This window comes from Lichenostomus cassidix, chromosome 3 (assembly GCF_008360975.1).
Source record: "Lichenostomus cassidix isolate B80296 chromosome 3, HeHo_3.0, whole genome shotgun sequence".
NCBI lineage: Eukaryota > Metazoa > Chordata > Aves > Passeriformes > Meliphagidae > Lichenostomus > Lichenostomus cassidix.
Window position 1 is genome coordinate 66,730,822 of NC_139483.1, and position 18,375 is coordinate 66,749,196.

The window sequence follows — 18,375 nt, forward strand, 5'->3', positions numbered from 1 at the left end:
AAATAATTGGTAACTTCTAGCCTACCAAAACAGTTGCTGTTTTTTCTTGTGATACACCTTGAGTTAAAAGAGGGAAGCTGTTTTACCTGGCTGTGATTCTTGGATTAATCTGGTCCTGAGGCCTCCAGTGTTTGTGTGTGTGTGACAGGCCTTTCTTTAAGGGGTTGGGGAGTGGGGTATCTCTTGCTTCCTGGAGAAGATCAATATGCATTTCAGTGGGCCATTACAGGTGTAGAGAAAGTGCCCTGTGCTCTTTAAATGTTTTCTTTAACTTATTCACCTACAGGAAACTAGTCAGGATATGGTTCATTAACATTAGCTGAGCCTAAGCTAGTCCTGAGCAAAGCCCTGGTGTTTGAGAGAAAGTCTGTGGCATGGGAATACTGCAAATGGCCTGGGCAAGAAAAGCCCCAAACCCAGCACTTTTGCTGGAAAGCTGTTCAAACCCAGTTTCTCAGTAGAAGCTTCTTACTGGAGGAAGATGATCTCAGGGGTCTTTTCCAACCAGAATGATTCTACGATGCTGAGATGTATTGGTGAAGTTGCAGAGCAAGTATCTATAGGTGTGGTTTAAAAAGTCAGTAATACTAGAGGTATGAAAAATAAACTTCCACAGAAATGAGTCCCCTGGGCACAGATTGGAAAGGATGGGTTAGGGATGACAGGCTTTAGCAGGAAGTTTGCATCATGAGGCAAGGCCACAGCAAAAGGTCTGGGCACTTCCTAATCTCCATGTGAAAGGGTGCAAGCATTTCCCAATAGAAGCTTCAGGACAGGATTATTTCTGAGAAAGAGCTGACTCATGTATGATCTTAGCCATCCAAACAGCTGTGGAAGCATCCCAGCCAGGGCCTGGCAGAGGTGGCTTGGCTGTTTGGCAACAGAGGAATGCTGGCTGCACATGTGAACCTTCTGCCATCATTCTGTGGGGTTTGAGGGAGCTCTGGTAAGATGTAAGAGGGCACAGCACAAAATCCAGTAGGGAAGAGATGGTTTTGCAGGGCAAAGGTCATGTTAAATAAACTGAGCTGTATTTGCTGCCTCTGCTAAGATTGTTATACATGGCACTTGGTTTGAAAATTCTTTGTATGGGAAAATCTTATCAGCTAATGGTAGAAATGCCTTCAGTGGGTGTACTGCTTGGCCTCAGAGGCAGGGAGACTTCCCAGCTTGAGCAGGAGTAGCAGAAGAAACTCAGAGCAAGGCAGTAAAGCATAGCTTATGGATTTGGAAGAGTGCTGAGTGACAAGGGCTGCTGCACTGCAGCACAGGAACTTGTTTACTGTTTTGTTTTCCTGCATTCTTCTGAGGGACTACTTCAAAACACCTCTCTGAGATCTTATTTTCTACCATTATTGTTAACCTAGCAGTGTTGTAGTTTGGTGTTTGCAGCAGAGTTAATGTAAACCTTTCTGCTTCTGGAAAGTCATTTGGAGTTTAACACATTTGAACACCCACAGCTGGGGTGTTCCCAGCCCATCAGAAGCAATCTGCTATTTTTCCTGGGATGTTGTTTAATGAGACCTCTGATTCTTAGCATTGGACATTGTTGCTTTTGGTATTTAGAGAAATGAGAAGCAGTTAAATTTCCCTTTTAAAAAAGGCTGAAAAATGCTGCAAATTGTCAAGTAGGGTAATTAGAATCCTAGAATCATAGGGTCGCTAGGTTGGAAAAGACCCTTAAGGTCACCGAGTCCAAGCCTTAACTCAGCACTGCTGAGTCCAGCACTAAACATGTCCCTAATGTCACATCCACATGTCTTTTGAATACCTCTAGGGATGGTGACTTAACCACTTCCCTGGGCAGCTTTTTCCAATGCTTGACAACCCTTTTCTGTGAAGAAAGTTTTCCTTATACCCCATCTAAACCTCCTCTGGCACAATTACATCTGGCCACTGCTGCTGGATTAAGCCACTGTGTGACTGTTTTGACTGCTGTGAATGCCCTCCTAAAGCTCAAGTAGTCTCATGGATTTAAGGCACACTTTCAGTTAGCTACAATTTTGCACGTTGTATTTGCTACACCTGGCTTTATTGCACATTGAATTAATAATATAGGTTATGTGTGGTGTTATTTTTTTTTTGTTTGGTTTGTTTTGGTTTTTTTCTTGGCTGGTTGTTTGGGTTTTTTCATTGAAACAATATCTGGTCTCGGACTAAAATGACTGACTGCTTCTCTCTGATCTGCAGGTGGCAATGTACTGGCACTGGACACCTGGGGATCAGAGGCTGGGCCACACCTGCAGGCTTTGCACTTCAGTTTTGCTGCCGGTGCATTTCTGGCTCCGATTGTGGCAAAAATGGCCTTGGGGGGTTCTGAATCTGAAGAACTTCCAGAGGCTGAAAAGACAAACCAGTCTGTGCTCAAGTCTGTGCCGACAGCATCAGCTGCATCACCGACACCAGCGCTGACAGACCATCATGATGGAGGCTTTTTGTGGTCCTATATTATCATAGGGACATATATTCTCTTCACTTCCATCTTCTTTTTTGTTATTTATTCAAGGGGCAGCTCAGCTGAAGACAAAGCAAGGGCTTCTGGGCAGAAGAAGATTGCCAAATACCACTGGGCTCTAGTTGGTCTCCTATTCGTATTCTTCTTATTCTACGTGGGAGCAGAAGTCACTTATGGCTCTTATGTATTTACTTATGCAAAGGTCTTTGCTGAGATGACAGAAAGTGAAGCAGCTGCTTTGAATTCTGTCTTCTGGGGAGCATTTGCTGTCTGCAGGGGCCTGGCAATATTCGGTGCTGCTCTCCTGAGCCCTTTCACCATGATTGTGACAAGTCTCGTGTGCTCTGCTGCCTCCTCTTCAGCCCTGGCCTTCCTTGCGCATTACCGAGCCTTTCTGTGGGTGGGAACTGCTGTGTATGGAGCATCCATGGCCACAGTCTTCCCCAGTGGCATTTCCTGGGTGGAGCAGTACACGGTGGTGGAAGGAAAATCGGCTGCTCTGTTTGTGGTCGGCGCGGCGCTGGGCGAGATGTGCATCCCTGTCACGGTGGGATATCTCCAGGGCAGCTTTCATCACATTCCCATTGTTATGTATGCTGCCTTTGTGTGCGCTGCCATGACAGCCCTGCTCTTCCCTGTCATGTACAGACTGGCTGAACGGTCCAAAGTTCTCCAGGAGAATGACCCGAAGGAAGTGAGTGACAGCGATACCCAGAGAGCTCTGTTGTCAAACTCAAGGCTTTCTGAGGAAAAGGAGGATGAGGAGAATGGGAGAGAGTGGAGCGATGCAGACTTTGAAGTCACAGAAATGAAAGACAAACTGAAAAGCTCTGTGACAGAGAGATACTGTAAGATACCAGAGGATTCTCCAGCTGAAGTCTCTCTCCAGCCCCATCTGGACAATGTATTGGGAGATTCTCCAGTGCTTCCTGATGGCTCCCCTGGGAGACAAAATGGGAATGTTGACTGGGAGAAGAGTGAATAAGAGTCAAAGATGACATTTTTTTGTTGTTGTTTTTTAATGGAAGTGCAATCGAACTGTAGCTGTTGTCAGGTGAATCCTTTCATAATGGTGCAGAGCTCAGCATGTTCATTTGCCCAGCCCTCTCTCCTCTTTCATTTTCAGCCTACAGGGATATGGCTTGTAGTGGGAAGATCCTCAGTGATATGAGTAGGGTAACATGATAACTGTATAGGCTATGCCAAACCTTAAAAGATAAGAGATGTTTTCTAAATGTGAGGCATGCATCCAAGTAAGAGATGCTGTAGTAACTGGGAAAGGACTGCTCAGACTACTCAGATTTTTGGGGTGGGTGAAAGGTGCAGGTCTGAGGTGCTTTGTCACAAAATGGTTTCATGAGAGATGAGAGAGATCTGTTACCTGTGATGCTGAACTTGCTTACCTTATGAAAGAGGAATGTGGCTACTGCATTGGAAAGATTACTGCATGTAATCATGAGATCAGTTAAAATTTCAGGTGATGCACAGCATCTGTAAATTGAGTAACCTTTCAACAAACTATATGAATTTCTGGTTCTGAGACCAAGAAAAACCTGGACATTATATCTTAGGAGTGGAACCATGCCTTTGGGTAATTTTAAAGTATTTACGGGAAAGGGCTCAAAATGGGTCATTGTGAATCTGCTCAAATGCTCCAACTTACTGAGCAATCTGCTCCAACTTACTGAGCAGTGGCAACAAATCTAAATAATCCAAAGTATTTGTGATTTTAATTACGGCACTATGGCTGAAATCAACCAATGTATGCAGAAGATGATAAAATTATCATGTAATCTTAGAATGGTTTAGGTTGGAAGGGACCTTAAAGACCATCCAGTTCCACCCCCCTGCCAGGGCAGGGACACCTGTTCAGAGCTCCACCCAGCCTGACCTTGAACACTTCCAGGGATGTGACATGCACAGCTTCTCTGGGCAACCTGTTCCAGTGCTTCACCACCCTAACAGCAAAGAATTTTTTTCCTAATATCTAGTCTAACCCTACTCTTTCAGTTTGAGTCCATTCCGCCTGTCAATATATACTCTTGAAAAAGTCCCTTTCCATCTTTGTTGTTGGCTCCCTTCAGGTAAAAGAGATTACTTAACATATGGTATTTTTAAGCCAGTTGTTTAAATTAAGGTTAAAGCAACTTCTCTGGCTTCCTGTGCCAGGACTTTAACAGAGTAATGTGTTACAATGAAGATTTGAGCAGAGGGAATTATCAATGAGACAATCCTTTCCAAGATGACTACTTGCCCCTGGCCAGTTAGATTGGTGACATTTGGGTTTTATTTCTTTGGGGGATGACATGGAGACAGACTCTTCCTAGTGGAGAAACTGTGGTTTGCAGGTGTAGGTTCATTGCTGCTAAGCAGGAAGCCCTGGGCAGGAGCAGCCATGCCAGCGAGCTCTCCCACTTAGAGCAAAAAAAAGTAGCAGCAAATGGCAAAATCTGCATCTGAATAGTAATCTTGCCACTTGGTGACTTGGAATTCCAAATCTGGTCAGTATTTTTTTAGGTCTGTGGGATCAGAATGTACTTTTGTTCAGGCTTTTTACTTCACATTTTATTAGTTTTTTTCTTGCTAAGAGGTTTCATTTAGTAACGAAAGAGTTCTAGGTATAACATAGAATCTTTGACGTTCCCTGAATTTTCAAGTCTTCGGTCTCTCTTGTCCTCCAACATAAATTGCATGGCCTTTTCCTTTCTTCTGAGAAGTTGGTGAGAAGCCAGAATCAACCTGTAGTGAGAAATGTGTAATTCTTTGCATCTTGCCATGTTGCAGCACCTCACTCTCCCTCTGCTGCTGGCACTTCAAAGCCATTGTGTTTTTGCCAGACTCCTGCAGCATTTTTTACCAATGCAATGCATGAAGCTGCACTTGAAAATGAAGCCTTGCTTCACTTGTGGCATGAGGGTTGTCTTTGCTTTGCAGGAGTGGTAAATGCTTGTAAATACCAGGCTGAGTGCTGGCCTAGGCTTGGGTGCAAGGAGTGAGTCCATGTGGCCCTGTGTGCTTAGCTGGCTTGATGTGGAAGCAAACAGTGTGGTAGGCAGAGGGAGTGTCTGGAATGAGGGCAGCTGGAGCCTGCATTTCATCATTTTTCCAGTTTTCCTCCTGCATGCTGCTTTGTGTGTGTGTGGAAAGTAGGGGTCGTCAGCTGATGGTGAGGACAAAACCCAGTGGTGGACAGGGAGGAGAAGGTGCAGGACACACAATGAACGATATGGAAACTGTTCTGTGGCAGCTCCCTGCTGGACCTGCGATCCCTTGGCTGTGTTGACAACAATATAAAAAAGCTTTCCCGTTGTGATAAAAGCTGCAGATTCCCCACCCATTTTTTCCTTGATGTGTATACCCTTCTCCTATTGTCCTGCTTTCCCCATCCCATGTGGTCCTGGCCACTCACTCGGCTTTTCCCTATTGGTTTCTGTACCCAACTCCGCCCCTGTACCTCCCTGTGCCCAGAGATCGCTACGCCAAGGTGCTGTCCCTGCCCCTCTCTGTTTCCCTAGAAAACCGCTCACCCTCCACTATATTGTTGTCTCTGCACATGGTCTTTGCACCACATGTGTCTTTGCATGTGAGGTCTTCGCTCATGAGGCACCTCTGCCTCTGTGAGGTCTTTGGCCTCTGGTGCAGCCATGTGAATAAAATCTTCCATGGACACCGTAAGTAGACCCTCCTCGCCTCCTTTACCACTGCCGGTTGTGAAGAGCAGACAAAACCAGAGTTAGCCTTATGGTTCCCCAGCCGATGACAGCGCAGTGACCAGCCCTCAGAGGGAGCGCTTGGTGCACTGAGGCGCTGAACTGGGCTGGGCAGAGACGCTGTTGGGTCAGGAATGCTATAATATCCTTTTAAACTGCAGCAAATGGTGCCCAAGTGGGGCAGAAGCCACCCTGGAAAGCATCCCCTGCAGCTGCTGCTGCAGGAGAGAAGTCATTTTTGGGAAGACTTTTCCCCGACGAGAAGCTTGCATTCAGCAAGATAACTGAAAGGGCAGCCGGTAGCCTCTGGAAGGAAGTCGCGCTTTCCAAGGAGGTCAGCCAAATGGCGGTGGACCATCCCGAGTGCTTTATGTTGACTCTCCATGCTTGGTAAGCCTGCTGGAAAGCCCCTTGGGGGAGCCGGTGGAGGCCTGGTTGGCTTTGTACGGGGGTCTCTTTTTTTCTTTTTTGTTTATTCTTTTTGCCTCAGGGTGGGTGGAGGGTTAGAAGTGGCTTCTTGCTGAGGTGAAGGGAGTCACTCTCCGTGGAAAGCCTCGGCAAGAAAAAACCCACTTCTAACAAGAGGAGACCTATGTATAGTACCCCCATATTGGGAGAAGTTTGTCTTCTTTTTATAAGGCGTGGGGAATTAGTAGTTGTTTTCACGTGTGAGAGTGAAAGTAAATTAATCTTTTTTTTTGTTTTATTTAGTTATCGGGAAGTGAGAAACCCTAATTCTCTCTCTAATAACCACCTTTCCCCCGCATGTATCCCCCAACATGGTGCCTGCCACGTGGCGGCAGCACCTTCTCCCCCCACCAGCTTGTGTTCCCCCTCTGTCCCTCAGGAGAGAGCTGACCGCATGTTTTTCAGTCTCTTCTGTCCCCTTCCCGGGCTGGAGCTGATCACTCTGGCTCGAGATCCCTGCTAACCTCCTTTCCTGTGCCCCAAACCTCAGCTGAGCCGACTCCATGTGTTTTCCAATATGGTACCCACCACATGGTCAGGCACGCCATATTGTCTTCTTCCCCTTGAAATTTTCCCAGGCTTGCCCAAATCCCGCCCCTTGCATCGCTGGTGTTCCGGCATGGCTCCTCCCCCTGCGTCGGTGGGCGTTCCCTTCGGGCATGGGCTCCTCCCCTTTGCAGTGTTTCCCTTCAGGCATGGGGCGTTGCCTTCAGCATCAGGTCCCCTTTGCTGCTTTTAAAATGCAACACTTCCCCATACTCGAGATCATGTTGCCAGAAGAAAATGATTTAAAATATAACGGGCAACCAGGAAGATTCTAAACTCCTCCAATTCATATGCTAATTTTTGATGAAATTCCAGATCAGAATGTCCCACAGATAAGACTGTTCTCAGGGATCATTTACATGGATAGTTTACTTTACATCATTTACATAATCAAGTACTAAAAAAACCCAGAAAATTAAATCAAAGCTGCATTAAGAAATATGCTGTAATCTCTTTGAGGCTTATCTACTGCATATATGCACACACTTGTGTTTCTGACCAGTGTCTTCCTGACAAATGTAAAAATATTGTAAAAAACACAGATTTTTTTTTTAATTGTCTGTATTAACTCCTGTATGAGTAACTTCAATTCATTCCCATTTCCTCCTTAAAAAGCAGACCTGTGTTGTAGGAATGGAGCAGCAGGCTGGAATGCCAAGGTAAGAGCACCCTTTCCCCAGGAATAAAGGATCCAAAATCAGTGGCTGTAGGACAGTGGAAGCTGAAGAATTACCTCAAATGGGTACCATGTAGAATCCCGTCCCAGTGATGTGGAGAGCTTTGCCTGGATGACATCTAAGTTTAGAGTCATCTTAGCAAGGACTTGGAGCCTTCAATGTCTTATTTCTGGTCTCAAACTGGGATAGACTGACAGAGTTTTCCTATCCCCTAACCAGCCTACTTTTAATAGCAGGGTCTGCCCTTGAATGAAAATTAAATACTTGAAGCAATTTAAGTTTAAAACAAGATCTAGTACATTTCCAGTGATGAGTCCAGCTCACAGCAATTCTAGGCACCCTCAGTGTCAAGGATGCCTCCCTGCTCTTGGGGTTTGGTGTTCCTCAGGCTTGTTTTCAGACAATGCATGTTAGTTTTTAAATGTTTGAATTTCCTTCCAAAATAAATTGCTTCCTAGCACATACAGTTAAAGTGAGGATCTGTTTATAGTGCAGATCTATTTTAAGTTAGAGGTCCTCTAGAAACCTGAAGTACTTACAGGTTAGGAGTTGAAATGACTTGAAGTAACTCTATTACATTTTTATTGTCTCGCTTATGCTAGAAAAGTCATCTCTCTGTTGAAGACAAGAGTTGTAATCCATGGATTAAACACCTGAATTTGATAAGAATCCTATTTTTGTCCACAAACCCAGGAATGGGTTGAAGATGGGCACACTGCTCCCATATGAAAGGTAACCTCTTGCAGCTAAGTGTCATTTAATACTTTATTTTTCCTGAGGCACTGCCAAGTGCTGGACGGTACTGCAAGCACTCACACTGCTGGCATTTGCACTTTTATTCTGTACATGACCAATGCTTGAATGCAAGACCAGGCAAAGTTTTATGCCTTGATATATTTTTTTTTGTTACTTTGTATACATGTGCATTGCAATCTGTGGATGTTCTATTATATATTTAACAGTTTTTATTTACTCTGCTTGGGTTTTACATTGTGCTGTATAATGTGACATTTAATAGACTGACGTGTCTTGACTGTAATAAATTCTTATCTGGAGAAGGCACTCAGGTTCCTTGATATAAATAAAGTTTTGTTCTATTTTTCAAAGCTCCTCTGGACTTTTACATTTAAAACAGGGTCCTGTTTTGACTAATGGAAAACTGGGTATGTTTTGCTTCTGGTTTGGGGAAGGCCTCCAACAACTGCTACTGAGGTTTTAGATCCCAGAGTTTAAGCTAGATTCCTAACACTTATTTGAGCAGCCGTGTTTTTTTCATTACTGTGCGTGCCAGAGAAGGGAAACAAATTGAGGATAAATATTAAAGAAAAGAAACATATAATTTTTTACCATATCATTTTATTCAACTTTAATATGGTTTCCATTATTAACTTCTAAAACAAAATGATTTCCAGTTTAGAAAACAATGCACTGACCACATAATTCCTTTTCCATTTTATACAGTTATACAAATATTCTAAATACACATTTTGTCAAGATGGTGGCAAATAAGATTTAACTGTACAGTACGTAAGGAAAGAAAATATTTTAAGCATATTTAGAAGCAATAGAAATGTCTATACAAAACAAGCAAAAATGGAATAAAATTTTATATTTAAAGTATTGCAACAGTCCCACAGGTTTGTAACAAAATGTCTTTGCACAGTTCCTCACAATGCCCCATTAATAGCTAAAGCAAGACAGCAATTTTTAGAAAATAATGTTTCAAAATGCTACACATGGTACTACTGCTTGCACAGTCTGATCAAAATAACAATCTACTTGGATCAAGCAAAACTTAGGAGGAGATATACCAACCAACTTTAAAATTATCTGTATAAAAGTCATTGCACATTATTTTACTCAGTTGTTTGAAAAGTAAAAAAGTGTATTTACAAAATATTTCGCAGACAAAATTATAAAGTGAATGGATAATATATAAGTAACACATCTTGATACTGACAGTTCAAGAACACACACAAATGGTTTTATCGTTTCAAGAGGTTTTCAGTGCTCCTTCCCTCCAGGAAGTAAACTTGACTTCTACTTTGAAATGGATTTACAAGATGTTACACAGAGCTATTTCAACATCAGCATTATAAAACAGTATGTTAGAAACATGAAAGGAAGAAGAAATTTGTACATCTTAAAAAGCGATTCATAGATCAACAAATGGGTTGGGTCATGGGTTTTTGTTTGTTTTCTTTTAGTTTAGTTATGGTAAGTTCATTATTCTTCAGATAATTAACCCAACAGTTAAAATGGAAATCCTGGACTAGGTGAGAATTGAAAAAGCACCATGCACAATAGTCTTGGAGAGGATTTAAAGTAATTGTTGTTAAGTTTTGGAAATAACACAGAAATGGTATAAAATAGCATGGATTAATTATTGCCATGGTGTTTAAAAAAAATAAAAAACTCTTATATTTGATTAACTAAAAATGCATAAAATTTATAAAAAAACCTGAAAAAAAACATGACTCCAGGACGAGGGTACAATGAGTGACTAATTGTTTAGGAGAGATTCCTCTGGTAAAACCAGCTAGTAAATGGGATGTTAGATGAGAGGGGAGCAGAGTTGGGGTAAGGAAGCTCTGCTGGTGTGATGGCATTGGAATAATGAACCTGTTTCTGATGCCAGGGCTTGTTTTTCAACAGTGCTGAAGTTGGAAAGGCTTTTCAGAGAAGATAAAGTAAATTGCTGCATAAGAACTGTTAGCATCTTTTCTGTTGGCTTGTATCTGTGGGGGAAATGTCCAGGAGAAAATGCGCTTTTCTGGACAAAAGCATAAGGCATTTGTTTCCTAAAGCATAAAGCATTTGTGTCTTAAAGCTAGGTAAGGTGAAAAATTCAGATTGTTTGTGGTGAGGTTGACCAACCACTGAGAAACTTATTGAGACAGATACTAGATTCTGTGTGTCCTGAGGTTTTAAAAATGAGTTTAGCTGACTGCCTTAAAAAAAACCCAAATAAATCCCCAAACAAACCAAAACAGAAAGAATCCTACACAAATAGCAACTATGTGGTAAATTGATCTTTAAAAATATTGAATATTGTAGAAATAGAGAAAAAGACTGAATATTCAATTTTATTTGAACTGAATAAATGTAAATAAGTTTTTGTAAGAATTTATTTTTAGGTGTGAAAACCTGTTCATGGGAGGTTGAACCTGGTGGAATCCTATGCTGATGACCCAAATCATGCCAGAGTCAATCTTGTTGGGGGTAGATACTAAAATTAAAACAGTAGCTTAATTCAAGACCCTTAAATCATTCTGAGAACAGTTCATAGAGTACTTTCCATCGTGTCCTAGGTTACAATATAGATGTATTTAAGTATTCTATTACCAGCAGCTGTGGGCTGTTAGCTGTTATCCCCTCCTAATGACCCACCCCTGATAACAGACAATGGGCCATCAAGGACCCACCACATGACTCATGGATTTATCTCATCCTATTGTGAGATGCTCCACCCAGGAGGGAGGAGCCAAGCATTCCCACCTGGATATAACCTGGCCTTGGAACTGCCTGTGTCACTTCTGTCTACTGGGTTGCCTGAGGACATGGGCTGCCACTGGCCCTTCATTTGGATACCAGACCTTTTACAGGATCACTGCTTCAATTGAACTACTTCATTTGGACTGCTGCCACCACTCTAATTGGGTGTCAGGTTGTATCTGACTTTGTCAGTGCTTTTCCTTGTACTATTTCACTTATTTTTAATTTTTCCTATTGATTTTAATCTTGACTTGTGATTTCCCACTGGTTTGTTTTCAAACCAATACATATTTTGGTGCCCAACGTGGGGCTTGACCTGAAGAAAAATCAGAAATATTGTTCTTTATTACAGAAATCCTATCACCATGATCCTCAACCTGTCTATATGGGTACCATATCTTGCTCTCTATATTTTTCCACAAATGGGAAACTATCTGCCCATTGTATTGCTCCTGCTATGACCAGGGAATGGTGTGAGAATTGCTTTTTTGGTTTACTATGCCTATTGCCTGATAACCTGTGAGGCGATGAATGCCATTCGGAATATATACTCAATTTTGTCTGCCTGGCCTAATCTGAGCTGCTATGTCTGGGACCTCCTCAGCAATCACACCCAGCCCCTGGCGGTAGGAGGAAAGAGCGGTTTCTTCCAGCCATTCAGGCCAAGCACAGCTGCTATTGACAATATTGAGTTCTCACTGGATGTTAAGGATGGCATAATCTTTCTGTCAGTTCTTTTTTCCTTTTATCTCTACGAGCAGCGCTGTGTACATCATGCTGAGAAACATGAACAATACTTAGTGTGGTGCAGCATCTTCTTGAAGAAAAGGAGAAAAGAGCAAGTCACACCAAGAGGAAAAGAAGCAAAAGAGCAGTCAACATCTCAACACAGACCATCGTCGAACCAGAACAGCCAAAGCCAGTAGCAGTTGCCCCCTTCCAGAAAAAGAAATCAAAGAGCAAGTCAGTCCACATAGTGACTGAGGATGCGGCAGGACCATCGCACCCAGCAGAAGAGACAGAGCCAGAGATCATCACTCGCTCTCTATCCCTGGGGAAGCTGTGGGACCTATTGAGATGTTGGAGGTTGGGGGACATTGGAATTTTTTCTCCATCCCTGTTACTAAGCAACAGATACCTGGGTGATTAGAGCCATGAACACTTTTGTAAGAGACAAAAGGGTGTGCTGGGCAGGGCAAGGGAAAGAAGGAGCCGGCTGTTGGAGACTGGCACTCTCGTCGTCGGACACCAGGAGGAGAGACTGCTCTTTGCTTCTGGCTACAACCGCAGGAGATCCAACTGTGCTCTGTCTTCTCCTGGCTGGGTGAGCTTTGATTCAACTTCTTTCCCATTGGGAGTGCACGTTTTTTCCCAGCTGCATTTCTCGCAGCAGCTGCCGGGAGTGTCCAGCTGTCCCTGCTGCCTGCCCCGCTTTGCTGCATGAGACCGCAGCGTCTGCCGGGACTGCAGAGTTCTTGCTGCCTCGCTGGCTAGCCGGGGAGAGCCAGCCCCCTGGCCCCTGCAGCCCCACTCTTGCTGTTCCGAGCTGCCCTGCCTGCTTCTCAGCCCTCTGCCATTACCAGCTGCATGAGGCTGACCTGACCCTACGCCACAGCGCCACCTGCTGCTCCTCGGGAGTCATTGCACCTGCCCTGCCTGGCTGGGAGCTCAACAGCGCCATCTGCAGCTGCTCGGCAGTCATTGCACCTGCCCTGTCTGGCCGGGAGCTCAACAGCGCCCCTGCTGCTTGCAACCGTGATTACACCACAGGGGAAAGTGCTCGGCAGCTCAAAAAGTCATCTGCCATTGGTTTCTGGGTCTCTTTGTGGTTGCTATTATTGTTATTGCTTGTTGATAGATACTAGTAAAGAACTGTTATTCCTTTTCCCATACCTTTGCCTGAAAGCCCCTTGATTTCAATATTAAAATAATTTGGAGGGAGGGGAAATCACATTCTCTGTCCTAAGGGAGGGTTCAACCTTTCTTAGCAGACACCTGTCTTTCAAACTAAGACAGGAGAGAATTCAACCGCCAGGCGAACAAGTACGTCCTGACCTGACTGCTCCGCATCTGGGATGCTGTAGCTAATGACACCATTCTGGATGGAAGTGAGGCCAGGCAGCTGGGATCCCTGTTCTGGGATGTGGTCATTGACCAGGGGATTGGGAGAACCCAGGAAACTCTCAGCTTCTGGTGGCAATTGCTGCCAAGTGTACAAGACAGATACCTTTGTAAAGAAGACCTCCAGATGCACCAAAGAAAATGGAGCACGATAGAACAAGGTATCTGATGCCTGAGGGAATAGGCTGTGCTAGAGATCATTTTCTCAGAGAACAAGAGATTCCCTAAGAGCCCAGGTAATGTCCAGTGCACTTCACAAATGGGGCTAAGATTCACGCGGCTCGGACCAGAGATATACGCTCGTTACCTGGCAACATTGCAGTGGAGGGAAGGAGAGGACAAGGTGGGCATGTTAGCCAACAAACTGAGAATTTATGAAGACACTGTCACTGCCCCACTACGCACCCATGTCTCATTGGTGGAAACAAAGCTGTCTGGAGTTTGACTGAAGAGGGTCACCAGAAACTAAGGAAAGAGCTCAAAGAAGGAATTTACCATGCCTCACCGGAACCAACAAGAGTCTCTGCCATCAGGAGCAGACATCCCCCAGCCAGGGAAAGAAGACAAACTCTGTGACATAACCTCTGGTTTTTCCTACAGGAGCATGGGGAAGACATGCAAAAGTGGGATAGGAAACCCACCTCCTCCTTAGCAGCCTAGGTACGTGAATTGAAAAGAAAAACATCCACCTCAGGATGCTCTTCTAGGTTCAACACTGCTCCATTCTCTTGTGGACAGAACCCCAGATGCTATGGGAATGATAATATGACTGATCCTCTTGAAGAGACCTCAGGAACACATTTACAGGAGGAGACCATCATGTACTAAAATCAGGATTAGAGGGGCCCTGCCTATAGCCAAGCAGAGGAAAGGGATAACCAGATCTATTGGACTGCATAGATCCGATAGCCTGGCACATCTGACACACAAAGATATATGGCTTTGGTTGGTACTGGCACTCAATGCACTCTGATGCCATCCAGGTATGTGGGGATTGAATCCATTTCCATTTCTGGGGTTACAGGAGGATCCCAGCAGCTGACTGTACTAGAAGCTGAAGTGAGTTTAACTGGGAATGAGTGGCAGAAACACCCCATTGTGACTGGTCCAGACGCCCCATGCATCCTCGGCATAGATTATCTCAGGAGTGAATATTTCAAAGACCCAAAGGGACATCGCTGGGCTTTTGGGATAGCAGCCGTAGAGATAGAAGACATAAGATAACTGAATACATTGCTTGGTCTCTCAAACGACCCATCTGCTGTAGGACTACTGAGAATTGAAGAACAGCAAGTAACAATTGCTACAGCAACAGTGCACCGCTGGCAATACCACACTGACAGAGACTCTGTGGTCCCCATCCATAAGATGATTCGGGAACTGGAGAGCCAAGGGGTGGTCAGCAAGGCTCACTCACCCTTTAACAGCCCTATATGGCCGGTGCGTAAGTCCAGTGAAGAATGGAGACTGACGGTGGATTACCGTGGCCTGAATGAAGTCACACCACCACTGAGTGCTGCTGTACCGGACATGTTGGAACTCCAGTACGAGCTGGAATCCAAGGCAGCAAAGTGGTATGCGACCATTGACATTGCCAACGCCTTTTTCTCCATTCCTCTGGCAGCAGAGTGCAGGCCTCAGTTTGCTTTCACCTGGAGAGGTGTGCAGTACATGTGGAACCGACTGCCCCACGGGTGGAAGCACAGTCCCACTATCTGCCATGGACTGATCCAGGCTGCACTGGAAAAGGGTGATGCTCCAGAACATCTGCAGTATATTGATGACATCATTGTGTGGGGGGACACAGCAACGGAAGTATTTGGGAAAGGAGAGAAAGTCATCAGAATTCTCCTGGAAACCGGTTTCGCTATCAAGAAGAGCAAAGTCAAGGGACCTGCCTGAGAGATCCAGTTCCTGGGAGTAAAGTGGCAAGACGGACGACATCAGATTCCTACCGATGTAATTAATAAGATCACCACGATGTCTCCACCAACCAGCAAAAAGCAGATGCAAGCTTTCCTAGGTGCCGTAGGCTTTTGGAGAATGCAGATTCCTGAGTACAGCCAGATTGTGAGTCCTGTCTACCTCATAACCTGCAAGAAGAATGATTTCCACTGGGGCCTTGAAGATTAGCAAGCTTTCACCCAGATCAAACAGGAGATTGCTCATGCAGTAGCCGTTGGCCCAGTCAGGACAGGACCAGAGGTAAAGAATGTGCTTTACTCTGCAGCATGGGGCAATGGCCTGTCCTAGAGCCTTTGGCAGAAGGTGCCTGGTGAGACTCAAGGCCAACCACTGGGATTCTGGAGCCGAAGTTAGAGAGGGTCTGAAGGCAACTATGCTCCCACTGAGAAGGAACTCCTGGCAGCCTATGAAGGTGTCCAAGCTGCCTCAGAGGTGATTGGCAAAGAAGCAAAACTCCTCCTGGCACCCCGACTACCAGTGCTGGGGTGGATGTTCAAGGGAAAGGTTCCCTCTACCCACCATGCCACCGACGCCACGTGGAGCAAATGGATTGCCCTCATCACACAGCGCGCCCGTATTGGAAACCTGAATCACCCTGGGATTCTGGAAATTATAATAAACTCCCCTGAAGGTGAGACTTTTGAATTATCTTCAGAAGAAGCAGAGGAGCAAGTAGCACGTGCCGAGGAAGCACCCCCGTATAACGAGCTGCCGGAGAGTGAAAGACGCTATGCCCTCTTCACCGATGGGTCCTGCCAAATTGTAGGTGCAGATTGGAAATGGAAAGCTGCAGTATGGAGCCCCACAAGATGAATTGCACAAGCTACCGAGGGACAAGGTGGATCGAGTCAGGTCACAGAGCTTAAAGCCATCCAGCTAGCTTTGGATATTGCTGAACGAGAGAAATGGCCAAGGCTCTATCTCTACACTGACTCCTGGATGGTAGCCAACGTGCTATGGGGATGGTTAGATCGCTGGAGAAAGGCTAACTGGCAGCGCAGAGGAAAACCCATCTGGGCCGCTGAGATTTGGCAGGACATCACCGCCCGGGCAGAAAAGCTGACCGTGAAAGTTTGGCACGTGGATGCACATGTACCTAAGAGTCGGGCTAATGAAGAGCATCGTAACAACGAGCAGGTGGACCGAGCTGCCAAGGTGGAAGTGTCACAGGTGGATCTGGACTGGCAGCACAAAGGAGAATTATTTCTGGCTCATTGGGCCCATGATGCCTCTGGTCATCAAGGGAGAGATGCAACGTGCAGATGGGCTCATGCCCGAGAGGTGGACTTGACCATGGACAACATCTCACAGGTCATCCACAGCTGTGAGACTTGTGCTGCAATCAAACAGGCCAAGCGGGTGAAGCCTCTGTGGTATGGTGGATGATGGACAAAGTACAGGTATGGGGAAGTATGGCAAGTTGACTACATCACCCTTCCCCAAACCTGCCAAGGCAAGTGCTACATGCTCACCATGGTAGAAGCAACCACGGGATGGTTAGAGACCTACCCTGTGCCTCATGCTACTGCCCGGAACACCATCTTGGGTCTGGAAAAGCAAGTCCTGTGGAGACATGGTACCCCTGAGAGAATCGAGTCTGACAATGGAACCCATTTCAAGAATGGCCTCATAAGCACCTGGGCTAGAGAACACGGAATTGAATGGATATACCATATCCCCTATCATGCACCAGCTGCCGGGAAAGTTGAACAGTGCAGTGGACTACTTAAGACAACTTTGAAGGCGCTTGCTGAGGGAACCTTCAAAAATTGGGAACTGAACTTAGCAAAGGCCACCTAGACAGTCAACACAAGAGGTTCCATCAATCGAGCCGGTCCTGCTCATCTGAACCTTTGCACACACTGGACGGAGATAAAGTCCCTGTGGTACACATGACAGGTGTTTTAGGAAAGACTGTTTGGATTAGTCCCACCTCAGGCAAAGGCAAGCCCATCCGTGGGGCCTTTTTTGCCCAAGAACCTAGTTACACTTGGTGGGTGATGCAGGCAGATGGGAAACCTATCATGTACCACAAGGAGACCTAATCTTAAGTGAGAACTGTGTGTAAAAATTAGGCAATGATGTAGATGGTAATAGAATAAAGGGTGGATAATGTCCTAGGTTACAATATAGATGTAGTTAAGTATTCTATTACCAGCAGCTGTGGTCCATCAGCTGCTATCACCTGCTAATGACCCACCCCTGATAACAGACAATGGGCCATCGAGGACCCACCACATGACTCGTGGACTTATCTCATCCTATTGTGAGATGCTCCACCCAGGAGAGGAACCAAGCATTCCCACCTGGATATAACCTGGCCTTGGAACTGCCTAAATTAGCCCTGTCTACTGGGTTCCCAGAGGACAAGAGCTACCACTGGACCTTCAGGTGGAGACCAAACCTTCCACAGGATCACCACTTAAACTGAGCTACTTAATTTGGACTGCTACCACCACCCTAACCGGGTGTCAGGTTGTGTCTGACTTTGTCAGTGCTTTTCCTTGTATTATTTCACTTATTTTTAATTTTTCCTATTAATTTTAATCTTGACTTCTGGTCTCCCACTGGATTGTTTTCAAACCAATACACAAACAGACATTATTCTCCTATCCTATAAACAGAGTAATAATCTTTTCATTGAATGCTCCCAGGGTAAATCTTCAGAAGAAAATGAGTAGAAGGAGGTTCACTTAAAATGGCAGTGTGAAATTTCTAGACCTATCAGATGCTGTCACTTACTACACCAGATATGGAAACCAATACTAATTTTGAGCAAGGTTTGATTGGTTTCATGTCTTTTCAGTAAGTATGAGATCCTTTTGATCCTAAGACAGCTGTTCAACAAAGAGTCTGAAATAATGGAAACCCTTTGGGTTCTTCTTTACATCTCAGCTATGCAACAGTATCCAAAATAAAACTAAAAAGAAAGTATTGT

The 18,375-nt window shown here is 44.9% G+C and overlaps 1 protein-coding gene, 1 long non-coding RNA gene and 1 pseudogene across 3 annotated transcripts in view; 2 read left to right on the plus strand and 1 right to left on the minus strand.

Moving 5' to 3' along the window:
• The window catches only part of LOC146439909 (sodium-dependent glucose transporter 1A-like), a 47,093-nt gene that overhangs the window by 7,823 nt on the left and 20,895 nt on the right, over positions 1 to 18,375 (minus strand). The window lies entirely within an intron of this gene.
• Positions 2,167 to 4,102, plus strand: LOC146439910 (solute carrier family 60 member 1 pseudogene; annotated as a pseudogene).
• On the plus strand, positions 6,740 to 8,962 carry LOC146439911 (uncharacterized). Its single transcript, XR_014850956.1, has 2 exons — positions 6,740 to 7,838; positions 8,459 to 8,962. It is a non-coding gene; the product is annotated as an uncharacterized LOC146439911 (long non-coding RNA).